This window comes from Physeter macrocephalus, chromosome 9, assembly GCF_002837175.3.
Source record: "Physeter macrocephalus isolate SW-GA chromosome 9, ASM283717v5, whole genome shotgun sequence".
Classification (NCBI taxonomy): Eukaryota; Metazoa; Chordata; class Mammalia; order Artiodactyla; family Physeteridae; genus Physeter; species Physeter macrocephalus.
In genome coordinates this window covers 32205654-32223017 of record NC_041222.1, presented here as the reverse complement: position 1 = coordinate 32223017, position 17364 = coordinate 32205654, and the positions used below count along the sequence as shown (strand labels likewise).

Genomic DNA, 17364 nt, shown 5'->3' with positions numbered 1-17364 from the left:
GAGAACCAGCCCAATAACGGGAACAAACTTATTTCACACAGATAAAGTGGGGCAATTCGTATGTTAAAAGAACGTGTATCTATATATCTATATCTACATATTTCTTTTTCTCTCTTTATTCTGTTTGTGTTTCAAATAGGCATTTTTTTTTCTTCTGCCAAAAGCGTTATTGTTTCCATTTGGTCCGAGGCTTAGGAGAGGGCTCCAGGGCGGTTAAAAAGCTGCCTAGTGGCTGCAGAGCGGGGCTTCAGGCAGAAGCTCTGACCCCAGAGGGGCTCCTCCGAGGCCGCTAGACTTCAGAGACTCCTGTTTGTGCTCGAGGGTGAGCCTTTCAAAGAGATACTCGCCCAGCACAGCCTGCGGACCAGCCAGCCTGCGGAGCTTGGTCAGGTGGTCGCCGATCTTCTTGATGAGTTTCACCTGTTCCTCCCGGAAGCGGCTCTCCCGGAAGTCGTAGAGGTGGGAGTCTGCGCCGGCAGAAGCCAGGGCGCGCAGAGCCCATAGTGACTGGTTCTGGTTCTTCTCCCTAAGAATGGCGGCTTCCACAGCGTCCTGGGTTTTACCCCACTCATCTTGAGAAGGCTTCCGCGCATCCTGGAAGAGGGCGCGGCCGCAGCACTGGTTTTGCATTTTCAAGAGAGGCTGGGCGCCCTCACACTTCTCCTCAGCCAATCGGCGAAAAGTGGCCCACGCCGTCCAGAGTCCCATTGTTGATGTCGAAATAGAAGCTCAGAGAGAGGTAAGTGTCCACAGATGCATGTTGAACAGGCGGTGGACGGCGTCCTCCACCTCGGTGGAATAATTCTGACAAAGATGGGAACCCGTGGTTGATCAGTGATAAGGAGCTAAGCTCAAAAAACGGTGTTGGCCTGTCCTGGAGGCTGAGGATAGCTGAGTGGCTGATTCTAAAGGTTGCGACTGGAAGAAAGGTAGGAGGGTGGTCGGGGGCTGGAGCAAGGAGCGTCCCTGGGTGTGTTCATTCCAAACACTGTTGAAGCAAAATACAGATGTGCAGGACCGCCGAGCGCACTGCCTCAAATAAGCTTTGATAGAAATGAACAAGAAGTCCAAGCAAGGAAAAAACTTACCCATCCCCCCACCAAAATAGCTGGCGATACTAGAATCTAGATCTGGGAAGGGATTCTTCCATTGCTTAACATTCCAAGCCACTAGAGCAGTGGTTCTCAGAGTATGGTCACCTTGTAACCAAGCAGTACCCTATGGGGCCTTCCTAGGACAGACCCATCCCCCATATCCTCTGCTGTAGTTCCTCTCTGAAGTACTCAGATAATAGTATCTCAGGCATATTTCTTGAGTTTTCAGATGCTAAAAACCACCACCAAATGGAAGAAATTAACTCCTTGATGATCATGAGCAGGTAGCCCCCAGACCTTCTAGCACCTAAGGATGGATAATGTTACCTGCCCTGTGGCCTCAACATCAACCAATCAGAGAATTGTGCACGAGCTGATCACATTCCCTAGGGACGCCCCTCCTTCACCTGGCCTTTAAAAATGCTTTGCTGAAACCCTTTGGAGATTTCAGGGTTTTTTGGAACACGGGCCACCCCTCTCCTTGCTCGATCCTGCAATAAACCTTTCTCTGCTGCAAACTCCAACCTTTAGGTTTGTTTGGCCTCACTGTGCTTCAGACACACGAACCTGCATTCGGTAACAACCTGACCAGCTTTACCAGCGTCCCCTGATAATGTGTTAGATATTGAAGTTTTAGGGCCCTGTCCTCCCCTGATAATGTGTTAGATATTCAAGTTTTAGGGCCCTGTCCCAGCCCTATGGAATCAGCAACTCTGGTGGGGCTCAGTGATCTCTGCTATAACAGGCCCGCCAGATGATTTTTATTCACCTTAAAGTTTGAAAATATCTGCATTGTCAGCTGGCCAAACCGTCCACCAGCAGGTGAAGGAGAGTGGCGCCTGGAAAAGATAGGGACTAGCTAAGGCAAGTACAGCAGCATTTGCGGTGGTAGTAATGGAGAATGCCTTTTCTCCACTGGTTGGCAGAGACTGGTATCTGGGAACAGTGGCAGGGTTATTTAGGATGCTTTACATTTCAATGTAGAGTGACGGCTGTCCTGGTTTGCCAGGGACTTCCCCTGTGTGAGCACTTAAAATCTCATCCTGGCAAACCCCTTAGCCCTGGGTTTGAAAAACTCAGGGAATAACATGAAATTTAGGGGAAACATGATCCAGGTTTTGGGCAAGTCACAAGTGCTAATTAAAGCTAAGCAAGTATGGACAACATCTAGCCTTCTTTACCCCTTTGCGGCGAGGTAAATCTGACTGGGTGAAAGGATTTATTGTTAAGAGATCTTTGTAGAAACGTCCCCTCTGCTTAGTCTGCTGGTACTCAGTTCTGGCTAGACGTTGGCATCGTCTGAGGATATTTAAAATGATTTTATTGGTCTGGGATGACCAGTCGTCGGTGTGAGGGTTTTTAAAAAGTGCTTCAGATGATCGTAATGTGCAGCCAAATTTAGGTACCACTGCTTAAGCTTTTGAACCACTGCTACTTATTTTAACCTCGTCTTCCTATGAGAATATCCAACTGTAGTTGAGGGTTTTTTTTGTTTTTTTTTAAACTGTTTTATTATAAGATTTACTGTCTTAAATAGATTGAATGTACAGAAAATCCTGCTAGTCCATCTGGTATAGCTGGATACCCAGAATAATATCGTTAAGATATATACCATTTAAGTATGTGACTGGCCTTTTAAAAACTAACATATGCATTGAATTAGTATGATCTCTTTTGAATTTGTCATGTTGGGGAGCTATACCTCTAATCTGCTGCCATTGCTAAATTTCTGGACACCTCTTATTAGGAATTACTTTTTAAAATCTTTAGGGATTAAAACCAAGATTGCTGTATTGTTTGTACTGGGACCACAAAAACCTCACAAAATTCCCCCGCTGTACCTTCTACCCCCATCTCTAACCCTTGGCAACTTCTAATCTGTTCTCCATCTCCACAGTTTTGTTATTTTAAGAATAATATGTAAACATAATCATGAATTACTTAATTGGCTTTTTAAAATTTTTCCCTCAGCATCATTCCCTTGAAGTTCATTTCAATTTTTGCATGTATTAATAATTGGTTCCTTTTTGTTGCTAAGTAGTATTCTATCATAAGATTTTATCACAGTTTGTTTAAACATTCACCCATTGAAAGACATTTGTGTAGTTGCCAATTTTTGGCTATTATAAATAAAACTGCTATGAACATTTATGGTTAAGTTTCTGTGGGAACTTAATTTTTTGTTTCTTTGGGATAAATGCTCAAGAGTACAATTACTGGGTTGTAGGGTGAATCTACTTTTAGGATTAAAAGAGACTGTCAGGCTGTTTCTCAGAGTGGCTAAACCATTTTATATTCCCACCAGTGATATGATATAATTTTTCCACATACTCGCCAGCATTTGATGTCACTATACTTTAATTTTAGTTATTCTCTGATATCTCATTATGGTCTTAATTTGCATTTCCTTAATGGCTAATTATGTTTAACATCTTTTCACGTGCTTATTTGCCATGTGTATATACTCTTCCCTGAAATGTCTATTCCTGTCTTCTGCCTATTTTCTAATTGGATTTTTTTAAAGTTGTTTGGAGGGTTCTTTGTATATTATAAATACAGGTCATTTGTCTCATGGGATTTTCAAATATGTTTTCCCAGTGTGTAATTTGAGTTTTCATCCACTTAAAAGGATCTTCTATGAAGCATTTTTAACTCATTTTGATGAGATCCAATTTATCAGTTTTTGCTTTTATTGATTATACTTTCAGTGTAAAGTCTAAGACTTATTCACTTAGTTCTAGATGCCAAAGATTTTCTCTTATTTTTTTTTTCTAAAAATGTCCTGCTTTTACATTTAAGCTTATGATCCACTTTGATTTAATTTTTGTATAAGGTGTGGAGGTTTAGGTAAGGTTCATTTTTTTTTTTTTTTTGGTCGAGGGATGTCCAACTGTTTCAGTACCATGTTTTGAAAAGTCTGTTCTTCCTTGATAGCTTTTGCACTGTTGTCAAAAACAAGTTAAATGTATTTATGTCAGTATCTTTCTGGGTCCTCTATTCCATTCCATTGATCTATGTATCTAGCCTCCATCATTACTGCAAAATCTTGAAATTGGGTAGATTAATTCTTCCCATTTTAATCTTCCTTTGCAAATTGTTTTAGCTATTCTTCAGCCTCTTCTTACCATATAAATCTTAAAATAAGCTTGTCTATATCCACAAAAACCTTGAGGGCATTTTAAGAGTAATTGTGTTAAGCCTATTAACTTGGGGAGAATTGACATCTTTATTATGTTGTGTTTTCTAATCCATGAACAAGGTATGTCTCCCCATTTGTATGGGACTTTAAAAATTTTCTTCATCAGCATTTTGTAATTTTCAGTACAGAGGTCCTATAAATGTCTTATTGGGCTTATATTTAAGTATTTATTTTATTTAGATCAGTTGTAAATGGCATCACATATTTTTATTTAAGCTTCTACACATTTGTTATTAATATATAATTTGAAAAAATTGTATTGATCTTGTACTCTAAAACATTTACAAACTAATATTATTTCTCAAGATTTTGTGGATTCCTTGTATTTTTTCCATTTAGATTATCATTTCATCTTCAGATACAGACAGCTTTACTTTTCTGTATTCAGTATAATAGGATATATTACTATTCAACATTCAGTAGGATATATTCCTTCCTATTCAACATAATAGGAATAGTCCTTTTGTCTTTTAAATAACATTTTTAAAAATTTAACTTTTAAATTTATGTATTTATTTATTTTTGCTTTATTTTCTTACTAGAATCTCCAGTAATATGTTTAATAAAAGTGGTGAGAGCAGATATCGATGCCTTGTTTCTGATCTTACAGAGAAAGCATTCAGTCTTTCACAGTTAAATATAATGTCGGTATAGGTTGTTTGTAGATCATCTTTATGAGCTTCAGTATGTTTCTTTTCTATTCCTAGTTTGCTTGGAGTTTTTTTTTCTTCTTTTTTTAAAATCATGAACAGGATTGGATTTTGTCGAATGCTTTCTCTGCATTAATGGATAGGATCACATGATTTTTCCCCCTTAATCTATTGGATATGGTGGATTACATTGTTTGATTTTCAAATATTTAACCAACTTTGCATAACTGGAATAAATACCACTTGGTCATAGTATATTATTCTTTTTATATATTTCTGGATTTAATTTGCTAATATTTGGCTGAGGATTTTTACAGCCAATTTCATAAAAAATATTGGTATGTAGTTTTCTTCTTTCTATACTATCCCTGTCTGGTTTTGGTATCAAGGTAATACTGGCTTCATAAAATTAATTAGGAACTGTTCCCTCTACTTCTATTTCTTAAAAAATCATGTAAAATTGGTGTAAATTCTTTAAGTCTTGGGTAAAAGTGAAACATCTAAGCCTGAATATTTCTTTTGGGAGTTTTTAAATGAAAAATTCAGTGTTTCTAATGGTTACAGGAAAACTGAGATTATTTCATCTTGGCTGAGTTTTGGTAGTTTTGGCTTTAGAAGCATTGGTCCATTTCATCTGAATTTTTGAATTTATAGTGTAGACTTGTTCATAATAACTTGTCCCTTATTAACCTGCAGGATATGTCATAATATCCCTGGTTACATTTCTGATATTTGTGATTTGTGCCATTTCTCTTTTTATCTTTATCAGTCTTGCTAGATCTTTATTGATTAGATTGTTTATTTCAAAGAACCAGCCTTTTGTTTTACTGATTTTTTACCCCCTTTTTTCCTGTTTTCAGTTTCATGGATTTGTTTTATATTTATTTTTTCCTTTCTGCTTGTTTAGTGCTTTCTCCTCTTCCTTTTTTAGTATTTTAATACAGAAAATTAGATTATTGCTTTGAAATATTTTCTTTCCCTTTCAGCATAGCTTTAGCTTCATTCCACAAACTTTGATCTGTTATATCTTCATTGTCTTTTTTTTTTTTTTTTTGTGGTACGCGGGCCTCTCACTGTTGTGGCCTCTCCTGTTGCGGAGCACAGGCCCCGGACGCGCAGGCTCAGCGGCCGTGGCTCACGGTCCCAGCCGCTCCGCGGCGCGGCATGTGGGATCTTCCCAGACCGGGGCACGAACCGGCGTCCCCTGCATTGGCAGGCGGATTCTCAAACACTGCGGTGGGATCTTCCCAGACCGGGCCACAAACCGGCGTCCCCTGCATCGGCAGGTGGATTCTCAACCACTGCGCCACCAGGGAAGCCCTATATCTTCATTGTCTTTTATTCTATGCATTTAAAAATTTTTCCTTGATGCTTTATTTTTTACCCATGGGTTATTTGGAATTGTGTTGTTTAGTTTTCATGTGATTGAAGATTTTCCCGTTGTCTTTCTGTTATTGATTTCTAGTCTGATTCCATTATGGCTAGAGAACGTACTCTATATGATTTTAATTCTTTTAAATCTGCTAACGTATTTTTATCACCCAGTATGTGGTATATGAGTGAATGTTCCACGGACACTTGAATATGTATTCTGCTCTTATTGAGTGTGTTCTTTAAATGTCAATTATATCCTGTTGATTGATGATGTTTTCAGTTCTTCCATATCCTTGATGATTTTTCTTTCTGGTAGTTCTATAAATTGCTGTGTTGAAGTCTCAAATAATAATTGTGGATTAAAATTTTCTCCTTTTTTCAGTGTTTGCTTCATGTATTTTGAAATTCTGTTGTTTGGTGCACACACTTTTAGTATCACTAGATCATCTAGGTGGATTAATCCTGTTATCTTTATGTAATGACCCTCTTTTCCCCTAATAATTTCCTTTGCTCTGAAATCTACTTTATCTGATATTAATATAGCCATTCCTGCTTTTTCTCATTAACATTCACATATCTTTTTCATCCTTTTACTTTGAACTACCTATATCATGATGTTTAAGCTTCTTATAGACAGTATATAGTTGGATCATGCTTGCTATTTTTTAATCTACTCTTCCAATCTCTGTCTTTGACTTGGTTATTTAGATCATTTACATTTAATGTAATTATTGCTATGTTAAAGATTAGATCTACCGTTTTATTTTTTGTTTTCTGTTTTTTTACCTTAATTTCTCAATCCTATGTTTCTCTTATTTTGCCTTCCTGTGGGTTAAACATTTTTTAATAATTCCATTTTAATTTAATTTATTTAAAATCAGTTGTGTACACTGTTTTGTACAGTTTTCTTAGTGGTTGCTTTTGGCTTTACACTATACATATGTAACATCATAGCCTACTGGAATCAGTGTTTTATTACTTCAAGTGAAGTTTCAAAATTTTACTTCCATTTAGGTCTTTTAATATTCCCCACTTTTAAAGTATGATTTTCTTTAGTATTTCCTTTATATACATTGAGAACCACATCAGAAAGTGTCATAATTTTTGCTTTGACCATCATATAGAATTTAAGAAACTCATGAGGCTAATGATAGTCTATTATACTGCCCCACTTTTTTTTGACCCATTCCATTGTTCCCCTTTTCTTTCTGAAGTTCCCAGTCTTCTGTTATTGTTTTTTTATATTTTCATAATAGTAGGTGATATCTGAACTTTCCAGTGTCATTGGATATGAGTTTCAGGAAACACTGAGCCTGGATCACTTAATGCTACTGAGTTGGAGGGTTTGTATATGTTGGGCCTGTTGGCACAGCAGATGCTAGCAGATTAGACTAGTGTTGATGGGACTAGTGCCACAGGAGGAGGGGTTCCCATTCAGGCTATGCTTCTGCTACAGTAGATCAAGTCCCCCTCTACCCCAAGCGTGGGGTGGTGACCTGCTGCTGTCACTGCTTTGCATTAGGCTACTTTTGCCTCAGGTGTGTGGTGGGATCCCTTTGAAGCTGCTGCTGCTGTCAATCACAAGGTTAAATTCATTTTAGAAATACTTAAATATAAATATATAGGCAGGCTTTTGTAGGACCTCTGTATTTGTTTTCTACTGCTTTCATATGAATCACCACAAATTTAGTGACTCAAAACAACGTAAATTTATTACCTTACAAGTCTGACATTGGTCTCAATTGGGTAAAGTAAAAGTGTTGGCAGGATGGACAGATGAAAGGATAAAGAAGATGTGGCACATATATACAATGGAATATTACTCAGCCATAAAAAGAAACGAAATTGAGTTATTTGTAGTGAGGTGGGTTGACATAGAGACTGTCATACAGAGTGAAGTAAGTCAGAAAGAGAAAAACAAATACCGTATGCTAACACGTATATATGGAATCTTAAAAAAAAGACTTTCTGACCACCTAGAGGGGTGGGATAGAGAGGGTGGGAGGGAGATGCAAGAGGGAGGAGATATGGGGATATATGTATATGTATAGCTGATTCACTTTGTTATACAGCAGCAACTAACACACCATTGAAAAGCAGTTACACTCCAATAAAGATGTTTTAAAAATAAAAGTGTTGGCAGAGCTACATTCTTTTCTGAAGGCTCTTAGGGGTGTTTCTGTTCCCTGGACTTTATCAGCTTCCAGCGGTCACTTGCAGTCCTTGACTCAGAGTCCCCTTTCTCCACCTTCAAAACCCGAAATGTTGCATCTCTCTGATCCTGCTTCTATTAGGACATCTCTCTCTTTCTCTTTCTACAGTTGGGAATGGTTTTCTGCTTTTAAGGATTCATGCAATTAGATTTGTTCCATGAGATAATCCAGGATAATCTTTCTATCTCAAGGTCTATAACTTCAGTCATATCTGCTTTAAGGACTCGTGCAATTAGATTTGTTCCATGAGGTAATCCAGGATAATCTTTCTATCTCAAGGTCTATAACTTCAGTCATATCTGCAAAGTCCTTTTTGCCATGTAAGGTAACATATTAATAGGTTCTAGGGATTAGGGTGAGGGCATTTTTAAGAGCCATTATGCTGCCTACCACACCCTTAATAAGTGACCTTGAGAAAATTACTGAGATTTTTAAAGCCTTACTTTCCTCAAATATAAAATGGAAAGAAAGATATCTAGTTTATATCATGAAAGTGAAACAGTATATATGAAATCAACTAATTCAAAAAATAAGATTTCTTCTTTTTCTTTGTGATTTACATAATTCTCAGAGTTCAGTTACTTGAAGAGTTACATTTTTTTAAACAGAGCTAAGGAATTTCAGGGTTCAGGTGCTGTAAGATTGTCTGAATTATCTGAGTAACAGTTAGCTAAGCACAGGTGTAAATTATTTGATTTACTCCCTGGTGTTCTTCATCTTCTCATCCCACTAAATCCATAGACCTTGTCTAGCTCCAGCCAGTAGAGTCAGAACTTGTTTTACTGTTTAACTAAAGTTCAATTTAAATTCTCTCTACGTCTCCCGGTTCTCAGCCCTGGTTGCATATTATAATCACCTGGGGAGATTTCAAAAACTACTGATGCCAAATTTCTGCCTATCATGGATATTTGAGGAGGGACCTGGAATGAAAGGCTCTAGCTTATGGTTTTTGGAGCCGAATCATAGTCTACACTGAGCCAAATCATTTGAGAGAAATTTCTACCTATCATGGATATTTGAGGAGGGACCTGGAATGAAAGGCTCTAGCTTATGGTTTTTGGAGCCGAATCATAGTCTACACTGAGCCAAATCATTTGAGAGATCACCTCTAAAAAGGAATTTATCTGTTATAACTAATGCTCTTCCTTTGCCAAAATGCTTGATTTGTCCCTCTTTGGGGGAAAAAAAGGGGGGAACCCCCCCCTCCAGCAGTTTGGCTCCCTGAATTACAACCTTATGCTGTGGAATTAGTGTTGGCTCAGAGCGCATATCTTCGGATACCCATTCTCTCTCCTGCTCCCTTGCATGAACTTATATCCCTGGGCAGTTTTTCATCCACCGCCCTCTTTTGCTTCTAATCTTAGCAAGTAAAGTCTCTCCTTAATGAAACAGAATTTCATGGGAATTACTGGGAGCATAGGTCAGTTCCATACCTATCCTATGTTAGCTAAAGGAGATATAAGTGATGTATTTTTGGCATTCATCCTTGTGGGTTGGAGAGAGAAGACAGAATTTTATCCTTTTAGGTGTCATCTGACTGGGCAAATGGGCTCTTTCCCTCTGCTGCCTACCATGTGAAAAACTGAGGGTGTTATCTCTAGAAGGTATCAAAATAGTTCAGATAAATAAAATTTCTTACTAAAACATGACAAAACTATGGCTTAGGTGGTTAATTCTACATGTCAATTTGTCTGGGCCACCATGCCCAGTTATTTGGTCAAATATTATTCTGGATATTTCTGTGATGGTGTTTTGGGTTTTTAAAAAAATTTTTATATTTTATTTATTTATTTATACTTTTGGCTGCATTGGGTCTTCGTTGCTGCACGTGGGCTTTCTCTATTTGCAGCAAGCGGGGGCTACTCTTTGTTGCGGTGCGCGGGCTTCTCATTGCCGTGGCTTTTCTTGTTGCAGAGCATGGGCTCTATGCACGCGGGCTCAATAGTTGTGGTGCGCGGGCTTAGTTGCTTCACGGCATGTGGGATCTTCCTGGACCAGGGCTCAAACCCGTGTCCCCTGCATTGGCAGGCGGATTCTTAACCACTGTGCCACCAGGAAGGTCCCTGTGATGGTATTTTTGGATGAAATTCATGGTTAAATTGGTGGACTTTGAGTAAAGCAGATCATCCTCCATAATATGGGTGGGCTTCATCCAATCAGTTGAAGCTCTTAATAAAGCAAAGACTGACCTCCCTGTTGCAAAAAGGAATTCTACCAGAAGACTTAACAGAAATTGAACTGCAACTCTTCCTAGAGTCTCTAGAACGCCTAACCTGCAGATTTTGAATTTACCAAGCCTCTATAATTGTGTGAACCAGTGTTTAAAATCTCTCTCTCTCTTTCTCTGTCTATATATAGATATGGATATAGATCTAGATATCAATATTGATATCTAGATCTATATCTGTCAATATATATGGGCACATTGTATACACATGCTATTAGTTCTGTTTTTCTGGAGAACCTTGACTAATATAGTGGCCCATATAAACAAAAGGATGAACCTAGGTTCACCCAGGTAGAAAGTAGTACAATGAGAACTGGAACTTAAGGCCTCATGACTCATTCAGCTGTGAACACTGACCCAGAACTGGGGTCAGCAAACTCTGGCCCACTGATCAAATCTCGCTTGACTCCTGGTTTTGTAAATAACGTTTTGCTTGAACACAGCTGCACCCATTCATTAACGTACTGTGCATGGCTGTTTCTGTGCTATAGCAGCAGATGAGCAGTTGCAACAGAGATGTATGGTACACAAAATCCAAAATATTTACTATCTGACCCTTTACGGAAAAGATTTGCTGACCCCTGCTCTACGATGCCATCTGATTTCTGATAGCACCGAGGAGAATAATTCGTGCACATTGGGTTAGATTGTTAATCTCATGTCCTCCTTAGGTCAAAGATCTCTTAAATGCTCACCCTTGCAATAGCCAGCTTGGGGAGGATTATCTGAGGATGCAGAAATATTTCTTGCCAGGTCTTTCCAATCCACACTGCTCCCTGACTGTGGTTCTTAAAACCTATTTTTTAAAAATATTTTATTGGAGTATAGTTGATGTACAATGTTGTGTTAGTTTCAGGTGTACAGCAGAGTGAATCAGTTATACATATACATATATCCACTTTTTTTTTTTAGTCTTTTCCAAATAGGCCATTACAGAGTATTGAGTGGAGTTCCCTATGCTGATAAGCACAGGAGGTTCTTATTAGTTATCTATTTTATATATAGTAGTGTGTATATTTCAGTCCCAATCTCCCAGTTTATCCCTCCATCCCCCAGTCCCCGGTAACCCTGTTTGTTTTCTACATCTGTGCCTCTACTTCTAAAACCTGTCTATTTTAACTGTCTACCATTCATTGCTTACTGGCTCTGGCGTCATGTACTTGAAAATAAATCTATTTCTTGTTCTATCCTGGATGACATGTTCCAAGGACTGAGATAATATCTTATATCACATAATTTGTCCTTGATATTGTCTATGTTGGGGTCTTCATCTGTGTCCTGAAGAAAACAGTCACACTCTGTCTTCTAATACTACTAATAATACCACATTTTATGGGATGAATTTGACCCAGTGCACTGAAATATCCCTTTGGAAGCTGTATGCAGCCTGTCACTGGGTTTTAGCACAGGGATAGAACTCAGATTAGTGTTCATATTTAAACAAATCTACTTGACCAGAAACTTTTGTCTCACCAGTTATTTTATTACACAAGTAACTTCTGTCTTTGCGTCTATGATGTAAATATTTTTAATTGCCTAAATTATCTGAAAAATTATTTAGAGCTTCCATTTCAGTAGGCATTGGAATTGCTGTGGTATGACTGTTTCATTTTTTTATTTCCAAATGTTAAATTAGGCTTCAAGCTTTGGCCAAGAGTAGACAGAAAAGGGATTAAAAATAAATGAAGAGTGGGAAAGACTTCTGATGCAATGGGGACTTAATAAAGATTTGATTTTGTATCAGTAACTTATGCCATTGCAAAATAACTCCCTGGTAAAATTCCATTCTTTGGTAATCATTAAGTACAGAAATTAACAATCAAAATATGCAGTGCTCTTCTTCATTTTCTAAAAACAAACCTGTATCTAGATGAGAGGAGAATTTATTCCATAACTGAGGCTCTGGACTTACGACTCCAAGTCCTGTCTTCTTTCACCCATACCTGCTAAGTTTCTGTGTAACTTCTTGAACGTGAGGTAATGGCTTCAGCTTTCATCCCCTTCCTCAGTCTATAGCTTGGTGACTAAGAGTAAGGGATCTAAAACTTGAGAACTTGGGTTCAAATCTTGACTCTAAAATTTACTTGTCTAGTACTCTTGAGCATGTTATCTGTTTTTGCCTCAGTTTTCTCATCTATAAAATAGAGATAACATTACTTCTCTCAGGGAGTTGCTATGAGGGTTAAAAGAGAAAATTCATACAACGCAAGAATTTATCAGTTCTTGGAACATAATAAATACTGAAAAAAAATGTTAGCTATTATCAAAGACCCCTCATTTTATGGATAATGTAGATTAGTTTATATAGGTATAATATTTACATATACATAAATATTTTATATCTATGTGTGTGTATACATTCTTCTCATAACAGAAATTGAGCAGTCAACATTCACATCTAAATATGTGCTCTGTGAAATGTAGATCTCCTGTGTACAGACACAGTGCTATAGTTATCTATTGCTACATAATAAAGAAGTCCAAACTTAGTGGTGAAATAAACAAATTTTAATATGTGTCCAGATTCTGTGGGTCAGCAGTTCAAACAGTACACAGAGGAGATGGCTTGTCCCTACTCCATGACTGATGTCTGAAACCTCAGCTCATGAGGATTCAAATGGCTGGGGCTGGAATCATCCAGATAATTTTAATTCACATGTCTGGCACTTGAGATGGGATGACTTGAAGACTGGGCCCAACAAGGACTGTTGACTGGAGTGCCTATAGATGGCTGCCCATGTGGCTTGGACTTCTCATAACGTGGTAGTTAGGATTCAAGATAGAGTATCCCAAGAATGAGTGTCCAGAGTTCAAGCATTTCAAGAGAATCATGCAAAAGCTGCATGACCTTTTATGACCTAGTGTTAGATATTACATAGCATCACTTTCAGTATATTCTGTTGCAGGAGTTGGAGATCTTTTTCCATAAAGTGTCAGACAGTCAATATTTTAGGCTTTACAAGCCATACAGTCTCTTTTGCAACTATTCAACTCTGCTGCTGTGATGTGAAAACAGACACAAACAATACATATACTAGTGAACATGGCTGTGTTCCAATAAAGCTTTGTTTATAAAAGCAGGTAAAGGCCTAGATTTGGCCCACCAGCCATAATTTACTGACCTCTGCTCTACTGTTTGAAGCCCTGGAAAGCCTGCCCAAATTCAAGGGAAAATGCCCGCATCTGGATGGGAAAAATGGCAACGAATTTGAGACCTTGCAATAAAACTGCTACATATGGGATATTTATAAGAGGATCTGTCTTGTTTCTCACATGTATGGTGGATACGAGGTATTGGGACATCTTACATCTCTCTAAGCCTGGGTCAAGGTCACAGTTGGAATCTGAACTTAATGACCTTGATTTCTGGAATAATTGGTAACTAATTATGATTTCCTAACATTCCTTACCCCAATAAATATACCACAAAAGATAGATTTCAAGAAAACAATTGCTTTATGGCAGATTTTTATTAAGTCTCCATTGACTGAATTATTCCATTTTGGTTGGAAAGCATGATTTTTGTTTCTTTCCTAAAGAGATCTGCAACTTTTCAGATGTGGTATTTCATTCTACTGAGAGGATGATGTAGGTTTTTATAAACAGAAAAAGCAGGGCAGGCTGAGTTCACTCAGATCATGCTAATGCTTACAGGAATAACGGAAACTGGAACACAGGCTTCCAGGTTTTCCTGTCCTGTGCTCTTTCCGGTAGGTGACATTGTCTGCTGGGCCTGGCAGTAATAATTTTTGACCTTTACCTCTCTAGGCTATTGTGAAGTGATTTGGGGCTTTGTTAGCTTTCTTATGAGTTTGTACTAAATTGTGTCCATAAAGTAGGCTGAATTCCTCAGGGAAGGATGATAGCTGTTATTGTGTTATTACTTAAAATGTTGTGTTGGTTACCTTTTTTTCTTTTCTTTTGTCCAGCTGTATCCTGAACTTAAAAGATATATTATACAAAATGAAAGATGTGCATCTGGTGGAAAACACTAATTTAAAGGATGAAAATTCCTGATGATTGCTTCAGTCAAACCTTAATACACACTGAGCTTCATTAGTAAATAGACAAGTCTCAGATCTTTCCCTTGGAAGAGATCGCATAATCAGGCTTTGTGTTGATTTCTCATTCTGTTCTTTAGAGACAGAACAAATTAGAATAATTGGCTGGTACAGGGAAAGCACAAAGAACTTTCTTCTATTTTTGTGATGCGTCCCTTAATAAGTGTTGAAAATGAGACTAGAGGTAAGAATGTGAAACTCAGAAGGGCAATGGGGAGAGGATATTGTTTCTTTGAAAATATTCTTTCAGTGTTGGCCCAGAAGAAATATGAAGCTGAGGAAAATATTTTTTTTTAAATGATGATTTTTGTGTTAACGATGTGAGTGTGGAATTAGTAAGAATCAGGAAGCAAGCATCCTTTTCCACCAAGGACTTGGGAGCAAATGAAACCATAAATACTCCCTGCTCTTGGAAACCCTTTTGGAGCAGTAATCAGAGAAGGGTAAAGGCAATGCCTCAGGGCAGAGGTGTTCAGAGCAAAGGGATAGGAGGAGAACAAAAGGAGAGTGGATATTTTTAGAGCTGTCATTTTGAAATTTACCTGCTTCTGCTTCAGTGCTGCTTTGCCACCGTGTTGGTCCAGTAGAAATCCTCAAAGCAGGAGCAGCTGTATTTTAAAATAATAGGATTAGAGCAAGTGACTTTAATCCAGGTCTCTTTAGTTCAAGAGCACAGAGGAGAGTATGATGAAAGAGTGAGGCCACAAGGAATTGTTCACTGGGTAAATTTTCCCCAAACCTCACTAACTAAGAGAAATTGACCACTGGATTATGTGCCTTGAAGGAAAGCAAAAATGTTGAAAGCAAAGAGTGTGGAGCTTGTTTAGAAAGCAAGCTCTATCATTTGGTCACCTGCTGATGATAATAGCATTGGCTGAGACCTGACCATTTACAATGAAGGCGCTTCTGTAGGTAATTAGTTCCAGGAGGGCCAGAACTGAGTATGTCTGTTTCAGCATTTAGCATGGTTTAGCATCTTAGAGCCCGGTACATGTTTGGCATATAGTAGACTTAAAAATGAATATTTGTGGATTGTCTGAATGAGTGGATATGTGTGATTCATATCCTATTTGCAAGTCCTATGCCCTACAGTGGACTTTCAGTGTCAGATTGTGAAAGTATTTATGATGGGGATTGGCATTGTTCCCTATCTAATGGATAAAGATTACACATCAAAGGACTTTACATTGACATCCCAAAAGCCTCATAGGAATTACTTAACAAAAAATTGCAGGTCCTATGCCCTACAGTGGATTTTCAGTGTCAGATTGTGAAAGTATTTATGACGGGGATTGGCATTGTTCCCCATCTTATGGATAAAGATTACACATCATAGGACTTTATATTGACATCCCAAAAGCCTCATAGGAATTACTTAACAAAAAAATAAAATTGGATTCTGTATAATTTCTAATTTATAAGCTGGCCAGAACACTGGTATTTCAGCCAGTCCTCTGCTGTTTCCAATAATGTCCCCATGATCACCCAGGCATAATCAGAATGGCTTTAGGATTTGGGAGCCAAAGTGTTCCTCAGTATTTACTACTTTGCTAGTCCATTTTAGAAAATGGACTATTGAAGATATAGCTTCAGACACAATATGGCATTTTATGATTTAGCATGAAATCTGAGAAATATAGAGGTTATCTGAAACCTGCAATGGTAAAGTTCCCTCTGCTATTGAAGTTATTGTCTTTAAACAAAGATTCTACATCAGTAATGCTATATATATATATATATATATATATATATATATATATATATGTATTTTTTTTTCATGATATTCAGGTTAATTTCCAGTTCTCTCTAAGGAAGTAATGGGTTTGTTGGTATGAGAGATGGTGTGACTTCCAAAGGTGAAAAGTATCATTTTGTTGTAATTTCTGGCTACCTAAGGATGGGAGAGGCCCAGGACACTGCAGTCAGTATATTATGTGGAGCAGGTTATATTGTGGTTTATTTATGAACTTTTACATGTTTATTTTCTATGCAAGTTTGTATGCTCTTTTTTGAGTTTTGGTAGATAAGTGTTTTGTAACTTTGGAATACTCGGAGTTATATATATATAACTTTTATATATATATATTTTAACGTAGTAGTTAAAGCCATGGAGAGTGTACTAGTCTACCTAGGTTCAAATTTTGGCTTTACCCTCCTTATCTATTAAAAAGGAGTATATAGTAAGACTGCTGTGATGAGTTACAATAATGCCTGGCATATACTAAGTGCTATTTAAGCACTTGCTATAATGATTATGTATACTTGAAGGCAAGGACCTTGCCCCTTGATCGTCTCTATATTCCTAATGCTTAAGAATTCCTAGGGCTTTTATAGTGCATTGTCTTAGGATAGAGATAGCTCAGTATAGTTCTTGTCACTATAAAGTACTGTTATGTTGAAAGTCTTTGCTTGTGTACTAATCTATGACATAGCTGCTGAGGACGAAGAAAGGAATAGTTTTAAAACTGCAATGGATAACAAAAGATTGTATGATTTAATGCCTTTATTATGCAATTATAAAACTAACAAATGATGATGGTAGAAAA

The 17364-nt window shown here is 37.8% G+C and overlaps 1 pseudogene; it reads right to left on the bottom strand.

Annotated features, from left to right (window-relative positions):
* Positions 1-225: 225 nt before the first annotated feature.
* On the bottom strand, positions 226-14478 carry LOC102995492 (ferritin light chain-like; annotated as a pseudogene).
* Positions 14479-17364: the final 2886 nt, after the last annotated feature.